Consider the following 13,389-nt stretch of genomic DNA (forward strand, 5'->3'; position numbering starts at 1 on the left):
TGGATAATAGCATTGGGCCAATAAGTGTTTGGACAATGACTCAATTTTTATATTTTTGCATCTATACGCTATCTTCATTCAAGAAGTTTAACCAAATTATTGTTATCAGTTTTTAACAATTTAATTCTAAGAATTTTTAAATGCTGTATTATTAAATACAGTCAATGAAGTTCCTATCTCTACAGCCAAAAGAGATCATGAAATGTTGTTTCCTCCCTTGAGATGCTCTGCCAGGCCTTTATTAAAGCAACTTTCAGTTACTGCTCAGTTGTGGGTTCAGATTTGCCTTCAGTAAAGCATCCTCTGATGGGTTGGGATCAAATGACTAAGTGACGAACGGACAAATATCCCATTTCTTTGCCTTGAGAAACCCTTGGGTCACTTTAAAAAAAAAAAAAAAAAAAAAAAAAAAAGCTTTTTAAGAATTTAAACACATTCTAATAATGACGACTGAAAATTTAGAAAAAGCCAGCACTTCAGGTTAGATTCATCTTCCACGCAAACATTATCAAAATAACACTATTTTATGGCAGAATGGTGAGCGTGCAAGGAAAAGAGTCCCCACGCTTGTACGTAAAAGAATTTAATAACTGCTAAGCTTACAAGCCAAAGAAGTGGCCCGGAACAAAACCCTGAATCAAAAGGCTCCAGGGGTGCTGTTTTGAGGTCGCTGATGTTGACCTCCGTTTTAAAGAGGGCCAAACAAAGTGTCACATATCTTTAAAGCTCCTCTGTGGCCCAGTAGCTACACTGCAAACAGAGCACAGTGCAACGATTAAAGCTCTTTGTTACCATGGAGATCAGGACAGAGGCCGACACTTGACAGGTGAATGGAAAGAGAGGAGGGGAGGGGATAATTGACAATAGGGGTGGGGTCAAATCTCACCCTTTACGCTCATTGGTCTGCTTTGCATCACGTTGCCTGTATGGAAAGCAAACGAAAGAGTCGCTTCGGTCCACCCTCCCTAGGCCAGGTCTCCTTTGCCGCTGCTTCTTCTGCTGTTGCTGGAGTGCTCCGAGTCTGTTGGGCGCAGCGAGCCACCGTCCAGTGTAGAATATCAGGAGAAACACTGAGCGAGAGCAGTCAGAAGGAGAAGCGACGAAACAAGGTTTTCGGCAACGGTAAGGTCACGTATATTTGGGTTCTTGGCGCAGGATGTCACGGTTCGCACAAGGGTCACATACCTGTTTATATGTGTTTATATGTGCGTCGGAACGCGTGAGGTTAATCGATAGCACAAGCAGACGTCTACACGGGCCCCAGAACAGCAGCAAGCGTTTTTCTAGCTGACTTGCTAACGTCGACGTTAGTTTAAGTGCTAAGTTTAGTGTGCAGATCCTCATATTGGAACAAAATTGTGTTATTATTATGAATAACAACAATCCAGATGTAGCTAACGTTAGCTAGTTTTGTAATGGAATTCAGTGCGAGCAGGAAAGGAGGAAAAATACTTATGAATGAAACAGCGCATGAGCGAAACGTTTATTTGCAATGTTTTGGCCAGTAATAACGCCTCCTTTTTTTTATTTTAATTTACACCAGTGTCTGTAGGGTGTACCTTTGCTAATTTTGAAATGCTAGGCAAAGCTGGCCAAGTGGATACAAACAAGGAGCTGTGGCCCCTCAGGTCATGACATTTGGCACAAAGAAGGAGGTAGTTATGTTGACAAGTGAAGGTCAACACAGCCGATGGCCCGGGCCCTTTAAAAAGCTGCATGGAACAGTCTGTCCATTTAAGGGAAATTAGCAGTGCTTTAGGAGCACAAATCTGTGAGGCAGAAAAATAGAAACTGCAATTACACTTAAAATTGGCTGCAACAAATGGAGTGTAAAATGACTAAGTATATAGCACAATAGTAGCAATGTACTATAATGATGCATCATAGACTTATTTCAGCACTGGAACTGTATTCACCCCAAGCATATGTGCACAAAAGGTTTAATGAACATTGCAGCTATTTAACATATTTTCTTAATTTGTGTAATAAAATGCATTTATTAAAATAGTTAAAAAAAAAAAAACTTCACATATAATTAAAGCAAAACACAAAAATGTGCATAAGTTGAGGAAGTGGGGGGGGGGGGTACTTATGCACAGACTAACTGGTGTGTTTAATCATAAAACAGCCTCACATACAAAGGAGACCTACACAGTAGCCATAGACAGAATAAAAGATGAATGTAGCCATTTTTATGTCACCCACTGTTTTGGGGCTCTTTTGTTTTTGTTGTTGTTTTTTGTAGAGTCAGATGATATACTATATGGATAAAAAATGAAAAGGTGCTAAGCTATCACTGATACTATCAAGTTTGGTTAGTGCTAAGTAATAAGGTAATAAAATGTAACTTCAGTCACCCAAACTAAAGCACAACCTCTTGGATGGTCTCTACTACACTACAAGCCATGATAATGAGGTCCAGTTTAATGACTCAAAAGTAGTGGAGCTTGGTCTTTGACTTTCATGGGCTCCAGATGTGTGTGTTTGAACACCTGTCAGTCATTGTGGCCTTCCTCCTGAGTTGTAAGAAATTCACCTCTTTTAGAGTTAAACTGAGGCTAAAACCGTTTTTTGCTCCAGGCTGTAAACGTGGTTTTAATGCTATAAATTTGACCATTTTAACATGGAAGTTTCTGGGAATTGCCTTTGTTTTGGAGCCAGGCTCAAGTAGCACCTAGAGGAACTAGAGTTTGTTTTGTTTTTTTTTTCCTTTTTTTTGTTGGCTTCATTTTTCGGCTTGACAGTAGCCACACAGAGTGATGGAGAGCCTGTCACTATTGTTGTTAAAAGACCCTCTCCATCATGATCCGGACACCAGTTGCAGCCATTAATGGTTGTTTCACAGAGTTACCTAGATTACCTTTACAATTTCTTCCAGATAGCTCTTGAACAAATGTTGGATTTCTTTAAAGCTGCAGTTATAATTGAAATTAAAATCAGATTAAGCAGAACTACTACATGTCCAGGCTTGGTTTGGTTTCTATGTTTTATTAAAATCTTATTCATTTTCAAAGTTCAGGTTATTAATTTACAGAGAGTGTTGTGCTTTACTTGCCTTGTTGTGGCCTTGGTTTGAAGGTTATTTTGTGCCTAATTTGCATCTATTTCCTGGAGCCAGTGAGTTGAGACGGCCACTTCAAAAGGTGCTGCAAGATGGTGCCGAATATCACTGTATAAAAACTGTGAGGGGTCAAAATCTAAAAGCGGTATATAATTATGATGAAAATAATACTAAACTCTTAAATATAGGCATGGATATAGGTTTAACTTGCAGTGAATCTTTTTTAGATTAGGGATGTTTACTGATTTGTAGCTGGGAGGGGGGGAAGCAATCATTTACATCACTTCAGCTCATACAAACAACTGACTAGTTGTGTGCAGCAGAAAAAAACACAACAGGCTTAGGGAAGAAACTTGTAGATTTTCTTCAGTGATACTGGGGTTAACTGAAGAAGAATTATGCTTTATCCACTTAAAAGCATGTCAAGCTGTTGTAATAGAGTAGAGGACCTTTAAAAACCTGACATCAGTTAGCTAGCTGTGAAAAAGCAAGCAGAGATAATTACTTACCCTTCAATTCTTATAGAGAGCACCTGATGCTGTTATTCAAATTAATTATGGGCTTTTATCAGGGAGTTATGAAAAGGTTTATTTGTTTATTTCACAAGAGAGAGAAGCCAAACTTTGTTCCTATATTTTGTTTAGAGATGAGCTCATTTACATATTAGATAGCCATGTTGTCCTTCATCTATATCTGCTTTACATTTACTTGTGACTTGCAACTGCCTGTACCCTTCAGTACACAGCCAGCATATATTGCATGTCATAGCTTTCAAAAGATCCACCTGAGGCAAAATGCCACAACAGATGGCTGACAGACTTCCTGATTGATTGTAGATACTTGCAAGCTGTAGTATAGTTATCAGTGCAGGTACAAATATTGCAGTGATATGTAGTTGTGTTTATCTGCACCAGTAGGCACGGCTACAATGTTAAGTTTTTCTGTGGGGTCACAGTTTGTTCATTTTTATTATTATTATTTTTAAACTGCTTATTTATTTCACATAGTCACATAGTGGCTGTAGCTGACACCGTATGAAAATTGACGTCTTCATTAAAGTAGATGACAATTCAGGTGAAATAATGCTATGACACATTGATGACCTTAAACTGCATCCCAGGGGCCATGCATAGGTGCAAATTATTAGGTTGGCCTTTGGCTAGGTCCACACTAGCCCGGATAAATTTGAAAACTGCGTTTTCGTCTGAAAACGCTCCGCGTCCACACTATCGTTTTCAGTCATTTTCACAGAGTTGTTCATCCACATTGAAACATCCGAAAACGCTTACGTTCCAGTACTGCGCATGTGTGAAACGCAAGACGATTCGACCTGCCTCATTTCTGTCTGCTGTTTATTTACTTTCCTGCTCTTTGAAACATCGCGGCAAAATGTTGAGGAAAACCACCGAGTTTTTAAAATGGACTAACAATGAGGTGGAGTTGTTGCTGCGAGTAACACAAAAGTCTGGTAGTGAGTCAGCCCCATAGACTTTACACCAGTTGCAAAAGCGATTGAGAATTAAAGAATTTGAAGAAAAGCTATCTAGAGCATGTGCAAACTGATATTAATCTTTAATAGGGCTGTCAAAATTGAGCACAAACAAAACAGCTGCTGTATAATGTCCTCTGCTATCTTAGTTTAATTAGTCACATGACTGCATCACATGACTAAAATGTTTCATCATTTTCGAAAAGGCTCCGGTTTCGCTGTCCACACTGCGACGTGAAAACTGCGTTTTCAAATGTATCTGCTTTGGAGAGCGTTTTCAAAACGCTGCGTTTTCCTTGACCCAAAACGCCGTCTCAGTGTGGACGGAAGGCCAAAACCGAGAGAAAAAGATGCATTTTCAAACGAAAACGTATTAGTGTGGACATGGCCTGTGTGTCTACTTCAGTGTCTTTTAATAGTATAAACATTGACTAAAGCTTTCTGTCAGAATGTCAACATGTGTTATCGTTTTCATAATTTTAAACCTGTTGAGTAACACGTCTGTTATTTTGGGCACAAGATTTTGCTTTTGAAAGGTAATAAATTAACACAGTTAAGCTCTCTCGGCTATTTCAAAATGACGAAGTAGCCTCTCTGTTATCCTTTGGATAAGCTCTAATTTTTTTTGTCTCTCTGGTTCCCTGTTGGCATTGATATATATTTAAAGGACTTTAAAGGATTTAAAGGAAGCACTACATTTCTGTTTGCCTCTGCTCATACCTGACCCAGTTCTCTTTCTTTTTTTTTTCTGCTGGCATGAAAGACTCCTGAGAGTGATGCCCGAGAGACTGCTTTGATAGAATAGTTGGGATTGAAAAGCGTCGCTAATCTCCAAGCTTTACCAGAACTATTTAATGGTGATATTTATAGATCAGAGAGAGAATCTTTCATTTCTCTGTCGGCACCACTTCAGCCTCTCAGTCTGTCTGTGTGCTTTTCTGTCTGCTTTTGCTGTGTTTATTTTGAGAGGCATTAACAGTCTGAGACATTTTTAGTGTCTACTGGAGCATTTTGCACCTTACAGCCTTAGACCTTACTAAATGAAGGAATAAGGCCAGGGTCCTCTCTGGAGAGTGAAGTCAAAGTGTTTTGTATCTTCGCAGCGTGAGCCTACATATGCTGGAACTGCACACTTAACCTGGAAAGCAGCCAGAGTCTCTTTGTGCTGGTCTACTCAGCTGTGGAAGGCAAGGTCTACAGCTGAATCGGAATCAGATGGCTCAATTACGCTTCCATGGTCGGCCTTTCCTTGGGATCAGAGGGTATCGCTATCTTACACACTTTAACGAAGGCAGTGGCCTGCTTGCTCTGTTTGGACAAGCCCATCAGCTATCATCAGGCCCAGGGGATTCTCCCAGCATCACCAGAGTTCTCCAAGGAAATGCTTTTTCAGAACAAATTATCTCGACACTGACTTGAGGTTCATTCCACTGAAAGAACAATGAAATCTGAGACCCTCTGTAATTCAGGTCCTTCTGCGTGGTCAAATAGCATTGAAGAGAAACTTCTTCAGGACCTAATGTTGAGGACCTCCCACACACAGTGATGTGACCCTCCAAAGTTTACCCACAATACACTCTATGAAGTCTTCTCCAATTGATCATAAGAAAAAAAATACCAGATACAAGGAATCACTATTTTTATCTGTTACACTGCATTGTGGACATTAAATTGGTGCAGTTCTACTATGATATTGATACTATGGTATATCACATGATATTAAACTTATTTTTTCTACAAAGAGCTTTAATTCTGAACAAAAATTAGATTAGATTTGGGCTTTAGACTGTGACGTAAATGTTTTGGGGGGTTTTTTCAATGGTAATTCTGATTGCTCAAATGTTGGGGAAATTTCTACTCACTCCATTTATGTTGAGCTTTTTTTGTAATTACTGACTGTCAAAGTTTGGCTTTGCTTCATGTAATACACTGAAATTGGGTGGGAGGTACTGATTGGAAGGGAATGACCCATTAAAAGTTTAAATAAATAGGCCAAACCCTCTAAAATGATATTTTAGTTTCTTAGAGGTAAGGTCTTTGTGCAGAGGTTCTATTGTAAGAGGCAATCTTGTACTTAACAAATGAAGCCATTAGGTGTGAGTAATAAAGACATCCTAAGTTGGTCTTTTTGAACTTGGTTAGTTACTTTGACTTTAGTCACAGCTGTTCTGCTAACTAGAGAGAATTAGTTTTGTCAATTTATGAAGTCTAAAGAAAAGTTTTTGAGACCTAACCAGTGTGTCAAAAGTAGCTCTGTTTATCCTTTTTCAAGCAAAAAAATGGTAACATTGAAAATAATTATTGGCATTGATAAAAATGAACTGATAAAACCCTATCAATACCATAAATGAACAGCAGTTATCAGTTTATCATTATATTGAATTTATTCCTATGTTTTAGGTTTGTCCGTCTTTATTTCTTTTCATTACCGCAATAAATTTTAAGTGCCTTAAATTTTTTGCCACATTTGAAGGTGCGCAAAAAATTTCCTTGGAAGAAAACACAATACCCTATTTCAAATGGTTCATTGAATGTTTGTGAGATAAATGTCAACAAAATAGCCCCAGCAAACTCATGTTCATTTTGTCAGTCTGACTCCATACCAATTTAATTTAATAATATCTTGCCTGTTTTGCCATCTGACATCTTTAAATGTCCTCATTATCCTCATCCTCAAATAATTTAGTTTACCAACTTTAGGGAAGTTAAATAAAAGCAATTATTTAAATCTTAATCTTAATCTTAATCTTAAATCTTATTTAACCTAGACTTTTACCATCATAGCTCCGGTTAGGGTCTATTAGGCCCCTGGCTGAACCACCTTTTATACCTCCTTGCATCGTAATTCCTTTGTTTTGGAGACTGAGCTTTAGGATGTTGAGTTTTATCATCAAAGAGCTGATATCTCACTGAGCCACACTATTGGTGTTTTCTTCCTGTTTTTAACACCCCCCCCCCCACAGCTCTGTTAGCCAAGTGTGAGATTTCAGGCTTGCACTTCTGGATGCACTGCCAGCTAATCTATATGCTAATGAGAAGATGATAATCAATGAGGTTCACGCATGGTTGGCCCCAATCAATACTATATTGCACCCGCAAACGGCTCAAATAGCCACATTTCAAATTGCCAGACAGTTGGGTGGCGTGTTAATGTTGTGGGGTAGAGCATAAGTATGCCATTATCCTTTGGTTTTTATCTTCCCAATTCCATGTAAATGAATTCTGTTGTCATTAAAGAGGAGTTTAAATTCAACTCTAAAGCTATCTCATTTCATTTTTATGAGGGGTTTTGCTGTTTTTCCTCTTTTGTTATTTTGTTTCTAAGCTTGATGTTTTTACAGAAATCTTTAGCACCAATTATTCAAAGCTTTCAGTAATGAATCGATCTAGTCTAGTCTAGTGTGTACACTGTTATGTTTTTTTTTTTTTTAAACTGCCTAGCTTGGGAGTCACTGCACCTAGTGCTCTGATTACCACTGGGACCACTGTTTCCTTCACCCTCCACATCTTCTCAACCTCTTCTCTGAGCCCTTGGTACTAATTCCAGCTTCTCGTGTTTCTTCTTCCTGATGTTGCTGTCATTCAGTATTGCTACATCTATCACTATGGCCGTCTTCTTATGCTTGTCTACCACCACTATGTCTGGTTGGTTAGCCACCACCATTTTGTCCATCTGTATCTGGAAGTCCCACAGGATCTTAGCTCGGCCATTCTCCCCACCTTTGGGGGTAGGGCTGCTCGATTGTGGCAAAAATGATAATCACGATTATTTTCACTGAAATTGAGATCTCGATTATTTGATGATATTTATTTAACAATAACAATGTATTGAATAATGGCTTTAAAGATGTCAAAAAATAATATAAAATAGTGTGCAAATACTGATAACAGTGCAAATGTTTGCAATATAAAAAATAAATGAAAAATGTAAACATCTATGTTTAGTGAACTTCAAAATACTGCATAATACTGGTTGTTCACTGTGTTAATTGAGCAGTGGTCTTTGGCGAGGAAAAACGTTACCGTGTTTGTTATCTCCTTGTGTCTCTGGGAGCTGGTGGGATATTTAGTCACGTTGTACAGGGTAGCGTGAATGGAGGTCTGTGAGGATGAAGCAGGTGTTGTCAAGAGTTTTTCTCTATGTTCCTTCATTGTTTGATCGTATGTCACTTTGTGAGCGGTCTTCAAATGATTGAATAAATTTGTAGTGTTGCTCTGTGGTGCAGCTACGACACCGTAGCAAAGTTTCCACACTATGTCTAGTTGATCCACGTCTGACTCCGCGAACCCATAATGTTTCCACACCACTTAAGTCGTTTTACCTCTCTTTTCAACCAACGGCATTCTTTCTTCAGCAGCCATTATCCTCTCCTCTCCAAATAACTTCTGCTTAGCTTTCCGAGCTTCCCTCGGGTCCTCTTAATTGTTGTGACCCGTGTTCGAAACGCAGAGAGGTGCGCTCGATTTGCCACACGGAGCAGCGCGAGAGGAGGAGCTAATAATCGGCTCAGTCATTTTTAATGATCGTTGAAAGCCCAGATCGTAATCACGATTAAAATTCGATTAATTGAGCAGCCCTACTTGGGGGCATCTCCCAGCCTCGTTCCTGCTTGTTCCTGTGCTGCCATGATTAGTGCCTCTTTCAGTCCAACTTTGTCCAGCCACTGGTAGGACTTCTGGATGTCAGCCACTTCCTCTATCTGCCAGTGGTACATAGCGTGTAGGGGTCTAGCCTTCCATGATTGTTCCTTCTCTTTCTCGGGTTTCTGCTGCCTGAGGTATTCACTGAGCATGTGGTCCGTTGGGGCCATCTTCATGATGTATTTGCGGATGTTTGTTGTCTCTCCTCGTCAGTCTCTAGACATGAGAGCAGTCCCTTCTTCACAATGTTGGAACACTGAGCTACTAGTTTTTCCATCAGTGTAGATGTTGGGTATTGAAGATTCCATAGGTCCCTCATCCTATTCATGTAACCCCTTCCTTGTTCAGCCTGTGACTCACTGTTCCTGTCCTTACCTGAATGCTAAGGAAAATGGGCCTATTGCAACTGCAGGTTATTTGTGGAAATTGTGCTGCAGACTTGAAGTGAAAACTGAAATACTGAAAAGGGAATGAAGCCTTCGGTTTTCCACTGTTCAGGTCTAGACTAAGCAAAAGGGAAGAAAAATCATTTCAGGGTTATTTTTATGAAATGCCTCATTATCTTGGATTTTCAGCTATTTGAAAATAATTTGGGTGATATGGGGGGGTTAGGGTCTAAGCATCCTAAAAAAAAAAATTCAGTATTCAGGAAGCATCAGAGGGGGAGGGGAGAGTAAAATCATTACCGTCATCTTCATTAAAGAGGATCCTGTTGTCCAATCAGGATGCGGCTCTGCATGGGGATTCCATAAGCACCCGTTGGCTGTCGCTAGGATACCACATAATCAGGAGGCAGGCTGTGGCCTGGTTGGTGGACTTGGGTGTTGATGCTGGGACGACGAGCTCGCTGTGTGTTGGGGGTAGACAAGAGGGGCAGGGGGTTTGGAGGCAGCACAGAAACACCCTTGCACGCGCTCATTTATTCACTCAGTCAGCCAGGCAGCCAGGCAGCCAGCCACTCACTTAGGCAGACAAAGAGGAAAGAGGAGCAACATCCTGCAGGAGGACAGCACGCTCCCCGGGGGATGGGGCATCATACCCCTGCATCGCGTTGGGGGTGTCGGAGGAGGTAGGAACACCAGGGTTAGGGGGCTTTGTCTCAGAAGCTGAGTACCCCTCCTCACACACACACACACACACAGAGAGAGAAATATATATAAATATATATATAAAAATACACACAGGCACACATTTCTCTGTGGATCTTTTAGCTATTAAAGCTATTATCACACATCAATCGATTAGTGGAGCTGACAAATGCATTCTCATAGTATTTTTAATGTGGGTCATCAGAGTTGCATGGGCACTGATGGAGGTTTCTGCACTTCCTTACTGTGATGTAAGCTCTGTAGAGACAGCCAGTCTGTCTGACAGTCTCTTAACAGCTCTCATCGTCTTGCTGGATATGCGAAACGGATCACACACAAAGCTGACTGTCAGTTCTTGTGGTCTTGTTATGCCAGCATGAATGGATCAATATGCTCCAACAGCACTTAAATTACATTGTTATGGCATTGACTGGCTCTTTGCACTGTTTCATGCTGCTGGTGCTGCTTTGATGTTCTCTTAAAAAAAACTGAATAGCACTTTTCATGGGTGCAAGGGGTCCTCCATGAAACCCAACTGAAAACCAGATTTGTGGATGTAACAATGTAAAAGTGGTACTTGGTTGAGGCTGAGCAAGGGGTGATCTACATGGCACTGTTTACTGATTGATGGGTGACTCCTCTCAGAGGGACATGGGTTGCAGGGATCATTACCAGAGGGGATTCCCTCCCCTCTCCCCACATAAGGAGGCAATATGAAGCACACTGTGGGATGTAGGCTAATGATGGCATACAGACAAGCAGGCTTTGGCAGCAGTGGTGCTTTGTTTACAACCTGGACCCAGCTCTGCCTGACTGCATTTCAGTTTTTCAGCCACAAATATGAAAACATCAAGTTTTCAATCAGTGACTGGCACTGCTGAATGGAAAATAAGGGTCTTTTTAAGTTAGGAGATCTTGAAATATGTATTTTATGTTTTTCCATTTTTCATCCAGTTTGAATTAGGATCCAGTTCTTTGCTTTAATGCTGTTAGATATATCAGGTTAATATGTAAAAGCATTTTTAATTGATACTTGTACTGCCCTAATTTGACTGTTTGCTGCCTTTCTTGTTATGCAACCTATGTTTTAAATTAAAGCATTTAAGCTGTTTAAACAAATATTTAAAAAATGTCTTTTAACTCACTCACTGGTTTGCTCAAATATTTTGTAACCTTTTGTGGGCTGCTCTGCGTTTGCCATTTTAAGGAATAGCATGTGGTTTAGTGAGATGGCAGATTGTTTCCAAGTCTCCTTTGTAGCCTAAATGGGCTGTAGAGCTTTGCTTTGGCTCCTAATCTGCTCAAAAGAATGAGTATGTGGAGGAAATGGCTTAAGAATTGCAGCATGACGGCAGCATTGCTCCTTATTTAATTACTTCCATTACACACTCGTCCCACTCCTGCCCATTTAAAATCCTGAACCTGTTCACTCAACCTTCACCTCTCACTTGCTCCTTTTTCCTTGTAGCTGCGGTGACTTAATGTGAACCTGTATAACCTGAAGGCTAGAAATTCCTCCCTCCCTTTTTTCCCTTTTCTAACTCGTACAGTGATTGTTATTCTTTCTGATTCCCCCATCAAACATGCTCATTAATCTCATTCTTGACACTAGTCAGGATCTTAATGAGTTCAGATTCTTTTCTTGCTTCTTTTTACTTCTTCTTTTTCTTTTCTTTTTAAAAAAAATTAACTTCTGGACTTTGTTTAAACAAATGAATCTTTGACTTTTTCCAAAGATTGCTTATTTTCCACCAAGGAAGGATGCTTGATCTCCTTCCATCATCTTCACTTTTTATCACCTGCAATGCTGAAATCTTCTCCACCTCGTCTGCCCGGAGAGCTCTGAACCTTTTTTGTTCTGTGCTAATGGATAGCAAAGCACCAAGGGACCAAACCTAAAAAGGCTTTTATGGAAGGACCCTAAATCATTCCTCCATATTCTTGTGACTGACTGAATGAAATAGATTCATTTTTTTATTTTATTTTTTTAAATCTCACTCACTCAACACTCTCGGGCTGAGTGTTGACTTAATTTAGGCTTGTAGTGTCTGCTTACCCCTTATATTTATGCTAAATTCAGTGGAGTTCACTGGATTCCTGAAATACAATTTTATGTGTATTTTTACATGAAAACAGAGGTATCATTTATTTTCCAGCTTGTGTTTGTATCCTGCATATTCATTTCATGCAGTCGGACAGCATATCCGTCTTTGAAAACAGAGGTGTGACTTAAACAAGATGACAAGAGATATCCTGATGTTTGTTTTGTAACTTGTACTGAATTTATATAACTTTAGCTTGGCTCAGTTTATTGAATACATAAATACAAAGTAAACAATGAGATGAAAACTCCCTTCTTTGAACAGTAAAAACAAAGAGTGTATAAAATGTTTGAAACTTGAAAGCGGCTCCCCAAAAAAGATGGTATGTCTTGTTTTGTATGAGAGAGAATGCTTAGTATCACAACATATATGTATATTTTGCATAGTTTGTCAAACTGGGGGCTGGACAGTCATGGCAACAGGGATGTGGGTGTCAAATTAAGTCGAGGTAAAAACAAAAAAGAAAGTTAATGATTGGCTGCAGAGTTCGATATGATCTCTTTCATGGTTTCTGCAGGGAGAGATGCTAAAAATTTAAGAACTCTGCTTGACATTCATCAGATTTTAGATCGTGTTACTAAAGATGTTTTTTCTAGTCAATCTTTGAACCGTGTGCTTTTATTATTCAGGTAGCTGCCGTAGTAAAAGATTGCAGTGACCTACAGCTTACACTGGGTTGGTTTGCTGCTGGGTGCGAAGGATAAACTGAGCACTGAAATGCTCACTGACCTGGGGAAAAAATGTGAAACTGGTAATTCGCTGGTCGATCTGCATTCCTAACCTCACCTATGGACACGAGCTCTGAGTCTTGTCCAAAAAATAAAATCATAGATACCAAAATGGCAGAAGAGTTTCTTTCGAAGCATAATAATTTGGGAGGGGCTTGAAGTAAAACGACTACGCTTTCATGTCAAAAGTGGTTGTTAACTTGATTCAGGCATCTGACTAGTGTGTTTTCTCAACTCCTGGGTGAGGTGTTTTGGGCATGTGCTACAGGGAGGTGACCTC

At 39.8% G+C, this 13,389-nt stretch overlaps 1 protein-coding gene across 1 annotated transcript in view; it reads left to right on the forward strand.

The window, feature by feature from the left end:
* Positions 1-961: 961 nt before the first annotated feature.
* phc2b (polyhomeotic homolog 2b (Drosophila)) overlaps positions 962-13,389 on the forward strand; it is a 42,657-nt gene continuing 30,229 nt past the window's right edge. The window contains exon 1 of the mRNA XM_031739856.2: positions 962-1,122. The gene's annotated coding sequence lies outside the window, so the exon portion shown is untranslated. The remainder of the gene's footprint in view (positions 1,123-13,389) is intronic.

Source organism: Oreochromis aureus, linkage group 5 (assembly GCF_013358895.1).
Source record: "Oreochromis aureus strain Israel breed Guangdong linkage group 5, ZZ_aureus, whole genome shotgun sequence".
Classification (NCBI taxonomy): domain Eukaryota; kingdom Metazoa; phylum Chordata; class Actinopteri; order Cichliformes; family Cichlidae; genus Oreochromis; species Oreochromis aureus.